General features: G+C 46.1%; 3 protein-coding genes across 7 annotated transcripts in view; 1 reads left to right on the top strand and 2 right to left on the bottom strand.

The window, feature by feature from the left end:
* LOC309541270 (uncharacterized protein) overlaps positions 1 to 17008 on the top strand; it is a 174165-nt gene that overhangs the window by 64312 nt on the left and 92845 nt on the right. The gene's annotated exons all lie outside the window — the stretch shown is intronic.
* The window catches only part of LOC309541297 (uncharacterized protein), a 132911-nt gene that overhangs the window by 62112 nt on the left and 53791 nt on the right, over positions 1 to 17008 (bottom strand). The window lies entirely within an intron of this gene.
* Positions 1 to 17008, bottom strand: part of LOC309541370 (uncharacterized protein) — a 113134-nt gene that overhangs the window by 81549 nt on the left and 14577 nt on the right. For 2 of the 3 annotated variants that reach the window (XR_014223699.1, XM_082239184.1), the window contains exon 1: positions 10868 to 12209. The exons of the other annotated variant lie outside the window; for it this stretch is intronic. The gene's annotated coding sequence lies outside the window, so the exon portion shown is untranslated. Of the gene's footprint in view, positions 1 to 10867; positions 12210 to 17008 lie in introns of those variants that run through there. 3 annotated transcript variants of the gene reach the window in all.

The following is a 17008-nucleotide window of genomic DNA, read 5'->3' as shown; positions in this document are numbered from 1 at the left end:
TGACCGGACACAGGTTAGAGCTCAACGTCGAGCCTACCAAGTGGCGATAGCGACGGCGAAGAAGACCTTCTTCGCCGCCTCTATTGCATCTGCAGAAAACAGCAGCAGGAGACTTTTTCAGGTGGTTCACAATTTAGCGGAACCACCTGCGACATCTGGGCCCAGTATGGGCCACATGATCTCCTGCAATGATTTTGCAAAGTTTTTTGCAGATAAAATCGCTCAGATTTGGGAAGAAGTAGACTCCACCATGGGAGCAGGGCCGGGGCGGGAGAGTGCTAGAGTCCTGTCTAGTCAAGTTGTGTGGGATCAATTCCAACCTGTTACCTCCGAGGATGTGGACAGGCTGCTTGGACGAGTGAAACCAACCACCTGTCTCCTTGATCCTTGCCCATCCTGGCTAATAAAAGCTAGCCGGGAAGGACTGGGCGATGGGCTTCGTGGGGTGGTGAACGCTTCCCTCCGTGAGGGAGCCTTCCAGACCCGCTGAAAGAGGCGGTTATTAAACCGCTTCTTAAAAAACCATCTTTAGATGCGGCCACGATGGCCAACTATCGCCCAGTCTCAAATCTTCCATTCTTGGGCAAGGTGATTGAGCGAGTGGTTGCTGAACAACTCCAGGCACGCCTGGAAGAAGCGGACCATTTGGATCCCTTCCAGTCGGGATTCAGGCCTCATCATGGGACTGAAACTGCCTTGGTCGCACTGGTTGATGATCTCCGGCGGGCTAGGGACAAAGGTGAGAGCTGTTTCCTAGTTCTGCTGGATCTCTCAGCGGCGTTTGATACCATCGACCATAACATCCTTCTGAACCGTCTTGAGGGGCTGGGAGCTGGGGGCACTGTCATACAGTGGTTCCGCTCCTTCCTCCTGGGCCGTGTTCAGAAAGTGGTGGTGGGGGATGAGTGTTCAGACCCCTGGGCCCTCACTTGTGGGGTGCCTCAGGGCTCTGTCCTTTCCCCCATGCTTTTCAACATTTACATGCAGCCACTGGGAGAGATCATCAGGAGGTTTGGGCTGGGTGTTCATCAGTATGCGGATGATACCCAGCTCTACCTCTCTTTTAAATCAGAACCAGTGAAGGCGGTGAAGGTCCTGTTTGAGTGTCTGGAGGCAGTTGGAGGATGGATGGCGGCTAACAGATTGAGGTTGAATCCTGACAAGACAGAAGTACTGTTTTGGGGGGACAGGAGGCAGGCAGGTGTGGAGGATTCCCTGGTCCTGAATGGGGTAACCGTGCCCCTGAAGGACCAGGTGCGCAGCCTGGGAGTCATTTTGGACTCACAGCTGTCCATGGAGGCACAGGTCAAATCTGTATCCAGGGCAGCTGTTTACCAGCTCCATCTGCCTGCGGACTGTCTCGCCAGAGTGGTACATGCTCTGGTTATCTCCCGCTTGGACTACTGCAATGCGCTCTACGTGGGGCTACCTTTGAAGGTGACCCGGAAACTACAACTAATCCAGAATGCGGCAGCTAGACTGGTGACTGGGAGCGGCCGCCGAGACCATATAACACCGGTCTTGAAAGACCTACATTGGCTCCCAGTAAGTTTCCGAGCACAATTCAAAGTGTTGGTGCTGACCTTTAAAGCCCTAAACGGCCTCCGTCCAGTATACCTGAAGGAGCGTCTCCACCCCCATCGTTCTGCCCGGACACTGAGGTCCAGCTCCGAGGGCCTTCTGGCGGTTCCCTCACTACGAGAGGTCAAGTTACAGGGAACCAGGCAGAGGGCCTTCTCGGTAGTGGCGCCCGTCCTGTGGAACGCCCTCCCATCAGATGTCAAAGCGATAAACAACTACCTGACATTCAGAAGACATCTGAAGGCAGCCCTGTTCAGGGAAGTTTTTAATATGTGACATTTTAGTGTATTTTTTATCTTTGTTGGAAGCCGCCCAGAGTGGCTGGGGAAACCCAGCCAGATGGGCGGGGTACAAATAATAAATTATTATTATTATATATTATTATTATTATGGTTGCTGACTGGGAATAGTTATGGACCACCGGTGTTAAGTTCATGGCATGTAATGCCTTAAGAGAAAATATTATGAAAATGATTTACAGGTGGTACATGACCCCAGTCAAGCTTGCAAAAATTTATCATTTGCCCAATAATAAATGTTGGAAATGTAATGAGGCTGAAGGTACCTTTTACCACCTCTGGTGGACCTGCCCGAAGATTAAAGCCTTTTGGGAAATGATCTATAATGAAATTAAGAAAGTCCTTAAAAGGACCTTTCCTAAGAAACCTGAGGCTTTTCTCTTGGGCATGGTGGGCCAATTGGTGTTAGAGAAGGATAGGACGTTCTTTATGTATGCCACTACAGCAGCAAGGATCCTTTTAGCAAAGTATTGGAAGACACAAGAACTACCCACGCTGGAAGAATGGCAGACGAAGGTGATTGACTATATGGAACTGGCGGAGATGACTGGCAGAATCCGTGACCAGGGGAAAGAGACAGTGGAAGAAGACTGGAAGAAATTTAAAACATATCTTAAAAATTGTTGTAAAATTGAGGAGTGTTAAGATGTCAAGTAGTTGGCAAATAGAGAATTGCAGCTGTAATCAATAAGTTAAAGAAGAACTTAAAAGAAATTGAATTGAATAATTAGTTAATTGGAGGAGTTGCTGAAGAAATGTAAAACAAGGATGCAGAAAAGGGGAGGTATGGGGAAGTCCGGGAAGTAAGGTGTATGAAAATAAGATTATGAAGTTATACATGTTTATATGTTTGTATGTCTGTGTATTGTGTATTGTTTGTTTTTATTTTGTGTTTGGAAAACCAATAAAAATTTATTTAAAAAAACCACAAATGATCTCATTTCCCATTTCCCTACACTTTTACACATTAACTTCTCATATGTCACCCAACCCCCTGTCATATTGACTTTCTTCACACTTATCGCCTCCAACGGCGACAACCAATATGGAGTTTTTTGTTCCAGCAAGTTTTTATATCTTTCCCACACTTCAATCAAAGACCTTCTTATAATGTGATTTTCAAAACCTTTATGTACTCGTCTCTTGTCATACCACAAATACGCGTGCCACCCAAATCTATTATCAAAACCTTCAAGATCTAACACATCCGTGTCTTCTAATTTCATCCATTCCTTCAACCAACAGAGGCAAGATGCTTCGTAATACAATTTCAAGTCTGGCAGGGCGAAGCCTCCTCTTTCTTTTGCGTCCGTCAATGTCTTAAATTTTATCCTCGGCTTCTTACCCTGCCAGATATACCTTGAAATTTCTCGTTGGCAATTTTTAAAAATTGCTGCCCCTTTGATTGCTGGAACTGTTTGAAACAAGAATAACATCTTCGGTAGCACATTCATTTTTATCGTTGCAATTCTTCCCCAAAATGACAATTTTGTTCTTCCCCACACCTCTAAGTCCCTTTTGATCTTATTCCATGTTGGAATATAATTATTCTGAAACAAGTCAATACTCCTGGGGGTTAACCAAACTCCTAAATATTTAACTTTCTTTACCACTTCTATTTCAGTTTGCTGCTGTAATCTGTTTACATTCTCCAAATCTACATTTTTAGTCATTGCTTTAGTTTTTTTCTTATTCAGAATGAATCCTGCCAACTGACCAAACTGGTCCATTTCTTTCAACACTTCTGTTACCATGTTTATGGGATCTTCCAAAGTTAATACTAAGTCTTCCGCAAAGGCTTTAACCTTAAATAATAATAATAATAATAATAATAATAATAATAATAATAATAATAATAAATTTTATTTATATCCCGCCCTCCCCAGCCGAAGCCGGGCTCAGGGCGGCTAACAACAATCAAATAATCAAACAGTCAAATAATCACGCATTCTAAAAATATTTCATTATAAAAATTAATTAAAATCAAATTGATGGCAACCGATTAAGCAAAATTCTGTGCAGGTTGCCAGAGGAGGGAGTCAGGCTGCGCCCTGACCAAAGGCCTGGTGGAACAACTTTGTCTTGCAGGCCCTGCGGAAAGATGTCAGGTCCCGCAGGGCCCTAGTCTCTTGTGACAGAGCATTCCACCAGATTGGAGCCGCAGCCGAGAAGGCCCTGGCTCTAGTTGAGGCCAGCCTAACCTCTCTGAGGCCCTGGCTCTAGTTGAGGCCTGGGACCTTGAGGATGTTATTATTTGCAGACCGTAGGTTTCTCTGTGGGGCATACCAGGAGAGGCGGTCCCGTGGGTACGAGGGTCCCAGGCCGTATAGGGCTTTAAAGGTTAAAACCAGCACCTTAAACCTGATCCTGTACTCCACCGGGAGCCAGTGCAGCTGGTATAGCACCGGATGAATGTGATCTCGCAGCGAAGACCCCATAAGGAGTCTCGCCGCGGCATTTTGCACCCGCTGGAGCTTCTGGGTCAGTCTCAAGGGCAGCCCCACGTAGAGCGAGTTACAATAATCCAGTCTGGAGGTGACCGTCGCGTGGATCACAGTGGCTAGGTCAGGGCGAGAGAGATAAGGGGCCAACTGCTTAGCTTGGCAGAGATGAAAAAATGCCGCCTTTGTTATAGCTGTAATCTGCGCCTCCATAGAGAGGGAGGTATCGAAGATTCTTTTCTACCCACCGTTACCCCTTTTATCTGATCATTACTTCTAATTGCCCTTAAAAAAACTTCCAGGACCGTGATAAATAACAGAGGTGATAAAGGACATTCTTGTCTTGTTCCCTTAGCTATCTTTATATTTTCCGTCGTCACATTATTAACTATTAATTTAGCTCTTTGATCCATATATATAGCCTTAATACCATTTAAAAACGAATGTCCCACCTCCATCATTTCAAAATTCTTTAACATAAATTCCCAATAAATATTATCAAAGGCCTTCTCTGCATCCACAAATATTAACATCGCTTGTTTGTCATTCTTAGCATTCAGGTATTCCAAAATATTAATTATATTTCTAATATTGTCTTTCATTTGTCTACCTGGCAGGAAACCCGCCTGATCTTTATGTATTAATTCCTTCAATACTTTTTTTAACCTGTTTGCTAGTATGTTTGCAAATAATTTATAATCATTGTTCAAAAGCGAGATCGTCCTAAAATTTTTAACCTGATTTAGATCAGAGTCTTGCTTGTGTATCAAAGTGATGTATGCTTCTTTCCACGTTTCTGGTATTTCTCTGTTTAGTAAAATGTTGTTCATAGCTTTTTTTAATGGGACAAATAGGATGTCCTTCAATTCTTTATAATATCTTGCACTTAGTCCGTCGGGTCCCGGTGTCTTCCCACTTTTTAATTCTTTTATTGCATTTCTAATCTCCTCTAATTCTATCTTTTCATTTAATTTTCCTCTTGTTGGAATTTTCTGCACCCCTTTTTCTATTAAGTATTCCTCTATTTTTTTTATATTGACTTTTTCTTTTCTCTTGTATAATTGTCTGTAAAAGTCCACAAATCCTTTTCTTATCCCTTTCGGATCTTCAATCTTATTATCTTCCACATTTATTCTATGAATAGCATTTTTTTTAATCTTTTTTTTTTATTAAAAAAATTATAATATATAATTTTTTATATATAAGGGCAGGCACACCTTGGTTGGAGGTCCTCCTCAGGGGAGCACCCTGTTGCAACAGATCAATAGAGATCAGGCTTACTAGCTGCTTTCCTTCTCAATAGTCTCTGGATGCCTCTGCTCTTTCCTCCTACTGATGGAGAACCTACAAGGGACTCTATAAAGGGCTCTTGTGTCCCCCATAAGGGAAGAAGGGCAGCTTTTGTTTACAACAGATGGCACCCCAGATGGGACCTTCGGTTGGCCAGATTCAAGGGGGGGCAAGGAAGGACTGGTGATCCAGCGCGCACCAGACCATTTGCCAGGAGGAGCCACCAGTCCTCTAGTGACCCCAGGGTCTGGAAAGAACTGGAGTTCCAGCGGGGCAAACCAGAGGAAGCAACACTTGATCAGGCCGGCCACAAATTGATTTATTTTTTAAAATAATCATTATTGATTTAAATTACACACATATACAAAAAATTTGGAATATCATATTGCAAAAAAGAAATTTTTTAAAAAATTAAGAAAAAAGGAAAGAAGAAAATACAGAAAAACAAAGAAGAAGCAGATTTATGTGCATGAAAAAACTTAATCTTCCTAATTAAATAAAAAAGACTTCTGACAAAACGAGTCTTCCAATCATTCTCATTGTACTGTTTATACTGCCGTTGTTTTTTTCGCACAGTTTTATATTCTTTAATATTGTTCCGGTCTACTCCACAAACGGTATTTGTTGTGTTTACAAGTATCACTCAAGTTCTGCTAATATGGTGTGGTTGGTACAATATGTTCTTTTATAATCCTTAAATATTCTCCATTCTCCAAATATTTTCTGGTTCAATACTCCTCTAACTCTTCCTATCAGTTTTGCTAGTTGTAAATATTCTAACATGAGTATATAGCTTCTCTTGGTGATGTCCACAAGGGTATTTTTGGCTCAAGTAGTCCTTTATATTTCTTCCAGATTTTATTTCACATGGCTCAAAAATCCCCTGTGGAGCTTCACTTTTTCATACATTAAAGAAGCGTGCCTTCCAGACCGATTCTCGTGGCCTTCCAAGTCTAATAGGTCCGTATCTTTTAGTGTAATCCAGTCTTTTATCCAAACCAATCCTGCCGCCGCATGGTAGAATTCCAAATCTGGCAATGCAAAACCTCCTCTCTCCTTTTGATCTGTTAATAACTGGCGTTTAATTCTCGGTTTCTTTCCACTCCATATAAATCTAGACATTTCCCTTTTCCACTCCTTAAAACAATTCATTCCTCCTAAAATGGGCATTGTTTGGAATAAGAAAATCATTTTGGGGAGGATATTCATTTTCACAACGGAGACTCTTCCCCAGAGTGAGAGATGGCGTTTGGTCCAGGTTTCCATATTTTTAAAAATTTCTTTCCATACTTTACTAGAATTATCCTAAGAAAAATTTAAACTTTTTTTTGAAATCCAGATCCCTAGGTATCTAACCTTATTTTTAGTTTCCAGACCTGATTTTTCTAGAAGTTCTTTTTTTTCTTTCTTCCATTGTGAGGCGTTTTGTCAGTAATTTAGTTTTTTGGTAGTTTATTTTCAGCCCCAGGCCGGCCATAAATTAATCTAGTAAAAGACCCTGGGGTGGCCAGGAGCAGCGCATGCGGACGTGAGTCTAGGAATGGAGAAGATTGTGGGCGGGATTCTCTGAAACACCCAGCAACCCAGATTCTCATCCTTGGCTGTCTCTTTTGCTGACGGTCTTCACTCCCAGCCTTCCTGGCAAGAGGGAGCGAGGAGGGGGAGGGGAGAATGTTAGACTTGGGGTTCTGCAATTAGAGGGGCAATTAACTGCAAGGGGAGAACGCCAATCAAAGCTCTCATTCCCTGTCGGGGAACCTGAGATCTGAAACTTCTCCTTTTTCCCAAGGAAGACGCCCCAAGGCTGGTCCAAGTGGCCAGTTTGGATAGCAAGGGACTTGGGCTCGGTTTCCAATTTCTCTTTTTCTCATAAATGCAGCTGCACCGGCAGCACCAAGATTGGGGAGGAAGTGACTGGTGCACGTCAGAGTGCAAGGGCGTTTCCAGCTCCTTTCCGTTCTCTCTGGAGCAGCCGGATTTGGCACTGGGCTGCCAGGCGTCCAGTGGAAAGGGACTCTTTTCCCTAGCGTGTAAGAGGCAGAAAAGGGTGCTGGGACCCCATGGTAAGTAAAGGGAGGGAGAAGGACTTTGTAGAGACCTTCGTAGAGAAGACGAACGACTGTCAGGTCAGGAAAGACCTGGGAAAAGGCTAGCGGGTTTTTGCTTTGGTTGAAAAATGGGATCCCCACATTCTAAGAGTTCTAACCGCCAGACTCAAAGGCATGTGCTGGTCGCAGCAGGAGGGGGGGGGTCTCCCTGGATGCTTCAGCAGCCGGCCTCCTCTGGGTCTCCTGGCCCCCTCCTCTCCTCCCTCTGAGCCTGAACTGCTCTCTGCCCCAGACTCTTCCTGCTCACCAAACCCTGTTTCCTCCTCAGCTTGCAATATCTCCCCTTCCGGTCTGCTCCCTTTTCTCCCTCTTTCTGCTCATCGTCATCCCACCACCAGGAAGGCAGCCCTCCTTCTGAAAAACCAAGAGAGTAAATAGACAGTTCTCTGAATGGACTTCCAGAGGCGGCGCGAAACAGCAATGGCGGTCCTCTTCAGGCTCTGAAGAGGGGTTCCGCAGAAAAGGGTCGTCCGCTGCAGCATAGCGGTGACCCATCAAGAGAAACCACGGGCAGAGTGAGCCCGTGGCCGTGGGACTCGGCGGGCACCAGAAGCCCCCCCAAAAGCGCAGAAGGGACCCCGTAAGGGGCTCCGGAACGTGGAAGGGGGAGCGGTGCTGTGAGTTCATCGCTCTTTCTGCGGAAGCGAAGCCGCGCGGCTGCTGCTGATGAGCACCGACCTTTCTTCTTGGAATATCAGACTTTAAACAACATACCCGTGAGTAAGGATTTTAAAAACTACGGGACTAAAAAGTTTTAAATTTGGCTGAAAACGGGAGACGAGAAACAGGAAGTCCGTCTTCCGATCTTGCTTACAAGATCAAAGCAAAGATTTTGACAAGCGGGAAGCGCTTTAAAAGAGGCTGCAAAAGTCGGGATTATCGTGCACTAATTGAACTGGCTTTTAGGAGGAAAGTAAGGAATTGCTCTAAATTTATCGGAACTTTATTGGAACCTTCCTTAGGGTGTGGATTTTAAGGGTTTAAATAACCAAATCTCCGATCTGCCGGGAGTAAGAGAACTGTCAAATTGCGGAAACTGTAACGTTAGTTGAAATTGCTACTTTTGAGCACTACGAACTGGTTACAAGCAGAGAAACTGTTTCTGGCACCTTTATTGAAACTTTGTTTAACCTAGAAAGAGCTCTACATACTTAAGAAGGTACGAAGAACCCTTTGTTAAATTATATGGGATTGCAGCAACATTAATGGCGGAAAAGTTTCCTTCTTTCCTTTCTTCTTTGGAATTACAGTGATACTCCCCCTAGAGGATTTTGGAGTTATAAATGTCTGGGAATTACATTTTATTTTGACTCTTTGTCTTTGGATTGTTTACAATTTGGAACTGTCGTTCCCATGGGACAGTAGACAATTTGACCTTGACACATAGGCAGGTGTGGAATGAGCGGCTCAGGCAGAACAAGAGAAGCGAAAACGAAAGCAAAACAAACAGTAAAACTTGTTCAAACAACTTTGACTTCCCAATCTCGCAGATCATCTGTCCCAGCTTTGCTGGGAACACAGGAGAAGGGAGCAGGGCAGCCAAAAGCAGAGGATATGGCATCAGGAGGATCTGAAGTAGTTTTAAAACAAATATTGGAACAACTGGCAATTCTAAATCAAAAGGTGGATGATCAATCAACAAAAATTGACCAAGCTACATCCTTGATAAGCAAACTGACTGACCAGGTTGCCCAACATACACAAGCAATTGGGAATCTACAAGGAGCAACGGCAGAAAATCATCAACTGGCTGAGGAAGCCAGTCAAAAAGCAGAACAAGCTATTAAGAAAGTTGAGGAGATTAAAGGAGAGGTGAAGCCATTGCATAAACAGGTTGGTGAACAACAGGCCTACCTGTCTATGGTTGAACTGAAAAATAGGGAAAATAACCTCAGATTGAGAGCTATTCCAGAACTTGAACAAGAAGACTTGATTAACTACTTGACATTAGAATTTTCAAAGTTCTGGGGCATAGAAGAAGACAAGGATTTCAAGATTGTAACAGCATTTAGACTGGGAAGAGTGGTAAGGAAGGACAGAGCCAGAGACTGCTTGATTATTCTGAGAACTAAGGAGGAGAGAGACAAGATATTAGGCCTACACTTCAGAAATTCACTTGTTATTCAAGACAAAAGAGCAGAAATTTACAGAGACATACCGAAACAACTCTTGGATCTTAGAGCTACATATACAGAACTGGCAAAATTGCTGAGAGACAACTCAATTCCTTATAGGTGGGAGTTTCCTCAAGGATTATCTTTTAACTTCAAAGGAAAGAAGGTTAAAATTAAAACAACAGAAGACCAGCAAAAGTTCCTGCACGATCACGGTGAGGACCTTCAAAAAGGAGTAGTGGCATCTTGGCCACCACTACCACCAGGACCAGAACCGAAGCCGATACCCTCGGGATCAGAGGAAAAAGAAGAGACGCCATAAACAGGATCAACAAATTAACCCAGGATGTCTCTGCAGCTATTAAGTTGGAACATAAACGGTGGAAATTCCCCGGAAAAAAGAAGAAGAATCTTTCATATATTGAAAAAGGAACAATTGGACATCATATGTTTGCAAGAAACTCATGTGACCAGGCTCCACAGGAAAGTGTTAATAAACAAAAGATTAGGCCAAGAATTTATCTCATCGGACAGAGTGAAGAAAAGAGGAGTTGTGATCTATGCAAAGGAGAGCCTGTCACCAAAATTCTTATTTAAAGATGAACAAGGAAGAATTTTGGCGATTGAAATACAAACACAGGGAGAAAAATTTTTGATATTAGGAATATATGCACCAAATGAAGGGAAATCTCCCCCCACTTCCATAACCCCCTCTCTTTCTCCCGGAGTCTCCCCTGCACCCAAAGGCTTCCTTGGCACCACTCACCCCACGTCCTGCGCCCCCATCTCTCCATCCTAGCCCCCCCCAACAGGAGCAAGGGAGGGACAGGGGGGTCTCTATCCAGGCGTCTCTCGCGCCCCTTAACCCTTTCATGGGGCGCGCGGAGCTTGGGAAATGGGGCGAGGGGTCCGCCCGGCGAGGAAAGCCCCCTTCGCAGGAGGCGTGCCGGGATCCAGGCCCCACGGAAGGCGCTTGGGGAGCTGGAGGGGTCTCTGGGTCCTTTTCTCTCCTCTCCCCCCCCGGACCCCTTTACCTCTTTGTCCTCGCTCCCGATTCTCCTTTCCTTTCCTGCAGCATCGAAAGCCGCCGCCCCCCCTAGATCTACGGGGCAGAGCAGCAATCCGGAGTGGAAGCTCCACGTCCTGGACAAGAAGGCAGGGTGGGAGGGGGCTCACACCCCCATTCCTGGGACAGAAGAGCCGGATTGGAGGAGGAGGAGGAAGGGGTGGGATGTTTGGGGGCGGGATCTGGGGTTGTGGGGGCGGGGTGAGAGGAGGAGGTGCCGGGAGGGGGGGAGAATTGAGGGGGGGAGGAAGGTTTCCCCCCTCCCCTTTTCCTTCTGGGATCAGGAGGGCGGGGGAGGGGCTGATCCCGGAGATCCAGCTGCAAAGTGGGTCCCGTCCCGCCTACAAGGTTTGCATTGCAACATCCTCCCCCACCCCACCCCACGAGCTTAGATCCCTCCGTGTTTTAGGTCTTGGTGCTGTTCAAACCAGGAATGGGGGGCAGCTAAACGACTCCCCCCAAATCCCAGCCCCCCACCCCAGCCTCTGACTCAGGCCAGGACAAGGACCGTGGACACAGGCCCCGTCCAGGCACAACAGCCAAGAGGCTCAGAAAAGCAGCCGATACAACTGGAGCCAGAAGCGGATTCCAAAATCTGAGGGATCCCTTGGACCAGAAACAAGGAGACCAGCCAGGAAGAGGAGAGCAAAAGAGCAGCCAGTCGGCTTGGTCTTGATTGAAGACTGTCGCCACAGGACTCCCCCCTGCCCCCAGGTGGAACAAGATGGAAGCCCCCAACAAAAGAAGACCCCAACTTTTATTAGCTGCTAATTCCCCATGCTACACCCCCAAGACTACATCATGACTACATCATTGACACATCACACAGAGGAGGGGTTTAGGGAGAAGAAGAAGAAGAGTTTGGATTTGATGTCCCGCTTTATCACTACCCGAAGGAGTCTCAAAGCGGCTCACATTCTCCTTTCCCTTCCTCCCCCACAACAAACACTCTGTGAGGTGAGTGGGGCTGAGAGACTTCAGAGAAGGAGGAGGAGTTGTGGTGGTAACCTGAGGGTCTTGTCACCTGTCCGGTTCCTCCTTTCCCCTCCCCACGATTACATTCCTGAGGACAAAGAGGAGTTCACTGTTTCCTTCCCCCAGAGGGAAGGGCTGGTCAGTGTCCTGTGTTTCAGTCCCTACTGAATCCACTTCCATATGCAGGTCCTTTGTGAGTGGAATGATCTTCTGTCCAGGACCATCAAGGTTGGCATGCCAACTGGGTAGGGCTCACTGCGGACAGGTTGGCTGCCTTGTGTCAAGTCTCTCCCCCCTTTGATAGTCCTTCCCTCATGGTGTAAAATAAAAGTCGAACGGTGCAGATTCCATGTACGGCTGATTTTCTATGAATTTATAACAGTGTTGCCTATGTCGTGTGTGAGTGTCGTGTTTGTACAAACTGAATGATTTTTTTTGGGGGGGGGTTCCTGCAACACACAAATCCCAATCCCAAAGAAGGGCAGTGCCAAAGAATGCGCCAATTTCCGCACAATTGCGCTCATTTCACACGCTAGCAAGGTTATGCTTAAAATGCTAGAAGGAAGGCTCAAGCAGTATGCCGAAATTGATAAATCAAGAGATTGAATGGAAAATTAAACAAATGAAGCAAAGATCATTTGAATCAGCGAATAAATGTGGAAAACTGCTAGCATGGCAGTTGAAAAAGAGACAAAAATTGAATACAGTGACAAACCTTGAGATTGAAGGGAGAATTGTTCAGAAACCGGATGAAATTAGAAAGTGTTTCCAGAGATATTTTAAAGAACTTTATACACAGGGGCCACAGGAAAAGACTGAGATAGACCAATTTTTAAAAACTAATGGACTATCAAAAATAACTCAGGAAAAGAGAACAATCCTGAATTGTAAAATAACACAACAGGAAATTGAGGGTGCCATTCAGAATATGCAACTGGGCAAATCTCCAGGCCCTGATGGACTTACCTCCAAATATTATAAGACACTAAAAGACTACTTGACACAACCACTAATGGAGGTTTGTAACCAGATTATGGAGGGGAAGAAGGCACCGGAAACGTGGAAAGAAGCTTTCATCACATTGATACCTAAACTGGAGACTGAAAAGACTCAACTTAAGAACTACCGTCCCATCTCACTCCTAAATGTGGATTACAAAATTTTTGCAGACATTTTGGCAAGTAGACTTAAAAAAGTACTTAATGAAGTAATTCACAAAGACCAGGCAGGCTTTCTCCCAGGTAGACATATGTTTGATAACACTAGGAACATTATTGATATTTTGGAACTTTTACAAGCAAATATCAATACTAGAGCTGTGTTAATCTTTATTGATGCGGAGAAGGCCTTTGACAACATTTCTTGGATGTTTATGAAGAAAAACTTGGAAGGGATGGGAGTGGGACGGGGGTTTGAAAATGGAATAGAAGCAATTTATTCAGAGCAAAAGGCTAAACTGATAGTGAACAATGTGGTGACAGACGAGTTCAAAATTGAAAAAGGGACACGACAGGGGTGCCCCTTATCCCCTCTTTTATTCATTTTAGTCCTGGAGGTGCTCCTGAATATGATTAGGGAGGACCTGTTGGTGCAAGGAATACAGGTCGGAGTGAAACAATATAAACTGAAAGCTTTCGCAGATGATTTGGTTTTAACACTACAGGAGCCAGAATCTAGTACAAAAAGAGCTTTAGAACTGATACATGAGTTTGGTCGGGTGGCGGGATTTAAGCTGAACAAGCAAAAAACCAAGGTTCTGGCAAAAAAATTGACATCATCAGAAACAGATGGGTTTCAGAAGGAGACAGAATTAAGTGTGGTTAAAAAAGTGAAATACCTAGGGGTTCATTTGTCTGCTAAAAATCTGAATTTATTTAAAGACAATTATGAAAAATGTTGGACGGAAATCAAAAAAGATTTAGAAATTTGGTCAAGACTGAAACTTTCCTTGTTGGGTCGAATTGCAGCTATAAAGATGAATGTATTGCCTAAAATGTTATTTTTGTTCCAAACCCTACAGATTGTGGACAGAGTAGAATGCTTTGGAAAGTGGCAGAAGGATATCTCTAAGTTTGTTTGGCAGGGCAAAAAGCCCCGAATAAAGTTTAAAATACTAACTGATTCAAAAGAAAGAGGGGGGTTTGCCCTGCCAGATTTAAGGTTGTATTATGAAGCTGCAGCCTTCTGCTGGATGAAAGATTGGTTACTTCTTGAGAACACTGATGTCCTAGATCTGGAAGGGTTTGACAATGCTTTTGGCTGGCATGCATATTTGTGGTACGACAAGGTAAAAACTCACAAGCTTTTCAAAAACCATATTGTCAGAAGATCAATATTTATGGTCTGGACAAAATACAAAGACTTATTAGAAGGCAAGACCCCGAGGTGGCTATCACCAATGGAGGCCAAGGCTAGAAAAAGACCCAATATGGAGGCCAGTTGGCCGAAATATTGGGAAATAATTGAAAAAATTGGAGACAGTTGGAGGTTGAAGAGCTTGGAGAAATTAAAAAACAAGGTGTGAGATTGGTTACATTATGCTCAAATTCAAGAGGTTTTTAAATTGGACAAAAAAATAGGGTTCCAGGTGGAAAAATCGAAATTAGAGACGGAATTGTTACAATCAAAAACTAAGACACTTTCGAGAATGTACAACTTGCTGCTTAAATGGAACACACAAGATGAGACAGTTAAATCTGCCATGATAAAATGGGCACAGGATATTGGGCATAACATCATGTTTGAGGACTGGGAAAGGTTATGGACCACCGGAATGAAATTCACGGCATGTAATGCCTTGAAGGAAAACATTATGAAAATGATATACCGGTGGTACATGACCCCAGTCAAGCTTGCTAAGATATATCACCTGTCTGATAATAAATGTTGGAAATGTAAGGAGGCTGAAGGGACATTCTTTCACCTCTGGTGGACCTGCCCAAAAGTGAAGGCCTTCTGGGAAGTAATTTACAATGAGTTAAAAAGGGTATTCAGGTATACCTTTCCCAAGAAACCAGAGGCCTTTCTCCTGGGCATTGTAGACCAGAAAGTGTTAAAGAAGGACAGAACTTTCTTTATGTATGCAACTACAGCAGCAAGAATTCTTATCGCAAAGTATTGGAAGACACAAGATTTACCCACACTGGAAGAGTGGCAGACGCAATTGATGGACTACATGGAACTGGCTGAAATGACTGGCAGAATCCGAGATTTGGGAGAGGAAACAGTGGAAGAGGACTGGAAAAAATTTAAGGACTATTTGCAAAAACATTATAAATTGTATGTGTCAGGGCTGCCACCCAGTCCCAGCTCACATAGGACCAAGTCTGCCAGCGTTCAGTTTAAAAGAGTCTTTATTGGATTACAGGTTCCATTTCCAAACTGCAATGTGCAGCCCTACTTCTTCTAGGTCAGAACGACGAAGACCCGTCTGAGTCTCCGCCTCTAGCGCACCAGCTTAATACCCTAGCCTTGCTCCACCTCCTGCGCCTTTCCTTCCGTCTCTGGGTCCTTCTGCCCCCCTGGGTCTCTCCCTTCCTACTCTCTTCTGACGCGGACCCCCCTGACCCTTCCGCCTCCTTGCGGCGGGCTTTGGGACCTGGCTCACTCTCTGGGCTGCTGACTGCGCCAGCTTCCGCTACATTTGAACTTGGCGCGCGCGCCCAACTCTCTACTTTCCTCTTGACCGTTTCCTCGCTCCCCGAGGTGGGCGTGACTACTCCTGACTCATGCCCTCCCTCCTTCTGAAAGTCTCCTGAGCCCGATATCTGGTCCCCTCTCTCCCCGCTACTCCCGGCTGGGCACGTGGGTCCCGATCTCCAACTGCTGCTCTCTGATCCCTCTCTGGACCCTTCTTCCTGGGGTGTCCCCCTGCTCTCCCCCCTTGCTCTGACTGCTGGCGCTCCCTTCTGGGAATCCTCGGACTCGCTAGACAGGCTCGGTGATCTCGGGTCGTCATCCCCACTCATCCTTCCTTCGTATTCCTCCCCCTCGCTCTCTGTCTCCTCCCTTCTCTGCGTCTCTGCTCCTGAACCCCTGACATCCATCCCCCCCTCGAAGCCCCCCCTTCCCCCCTCCCCGCTTTCAAGGGTGGTTGGTGGGTGCTCCGTCATCACGGGAGTGAATGTCGGATACAGTTCGCTCCCCGTTGCTGGCCGCCAACTGAAGACCTCCGAGTCTTCCTCCCCGCGTTCGTCAACGGTGATTTGCTCCGCTTCCATTTCGGTGCCGCCGTGCTCGAAACCGAGATCCTCCCCGCACACGTCCATGTCAGTCTCTGCGTCTGTCGCTGGACCTGGCATCTCCTGCCACTTCCGGCGCCACTGCTCCTCTGGCCGATCGTCCCACCAATACGAGTTGTCGGACGCCGAACCCTCCGGTGACCCCTCTGGGGAACGTGTGCGCTGTGCGGGCTCCCCGTCTGAGTCGAAGCCATGGAACGTGCTGGAGGAAAGCGTGGGCGTGAACAACCAGTCGTCGAAGAAGCCCGCTGGCATAGGTCTGTGTGGGAAAAGGGCATGAAACTCGTCCTTGAGCAGGGGTTCCTCCAAGGCGTAGTCCGGCACCCAGCTATTCGTGCTGGCCCGGGTGCCCTCCCTTGCTAGGAGATATTCTACTCCGTCTTCCCCCCATCTGGAGTCCAAAATCTCCGTGACTTCGTTGATGGGGTCCTGCTGTGGCAATCTCCCCGCCTCCGTTCGCTCCGGAGACTGACTCGGTGCCGTTCCCGGTTCCTGGAACCTGTGAGGTGCCCTGTAGGGAGTGAGCACCGACCTGTGGAACACCGGATGCATTCTGGAACCCTCCGGTAGCACCAGCCTGAAAGCCACCGGGTTGATCTGCGCTTCGACTCGGTATGGACCGAGTTGCTTGTGCCCCAGCTTCCTCTTGGCTAACGATCTGGTCGGCACTGCGTGGGCTGCCAACCAGACCCAGTCTCCCACTCGGATCTCTTCGCCAACTCGCCTGTGCTTGTCAGCTTGCACTTTGTATGCGTGCTTCGCTAGCTCCAGCTGCCGTCTGAGTTGATCGTGGATCTCCTGCAACTCAGATGCGAAGGCGTCCGCCGTCTGCGGTTCCCCTTCCCCCACTCTGTCCAGTCCCGGGAAGGTTCTGGGATTCCTCCCATTGTTGG

This window comes from Podarcis vaucheri (assembly GCF_965113315.1).
Source record: "Podarcis vaucheri genome assembly, chromosome: 10".
NCBI classification, from domain to species: domain Eukaryota; kingdom Metazoa; phylum Chordata; class Lepidosauria; order Squamata; family Lacertidae; genus Podarcis; species Podarcis vaucheri.
This window is presented reverse-complemented; position numbering and strand designations above follow the sequence as displayed.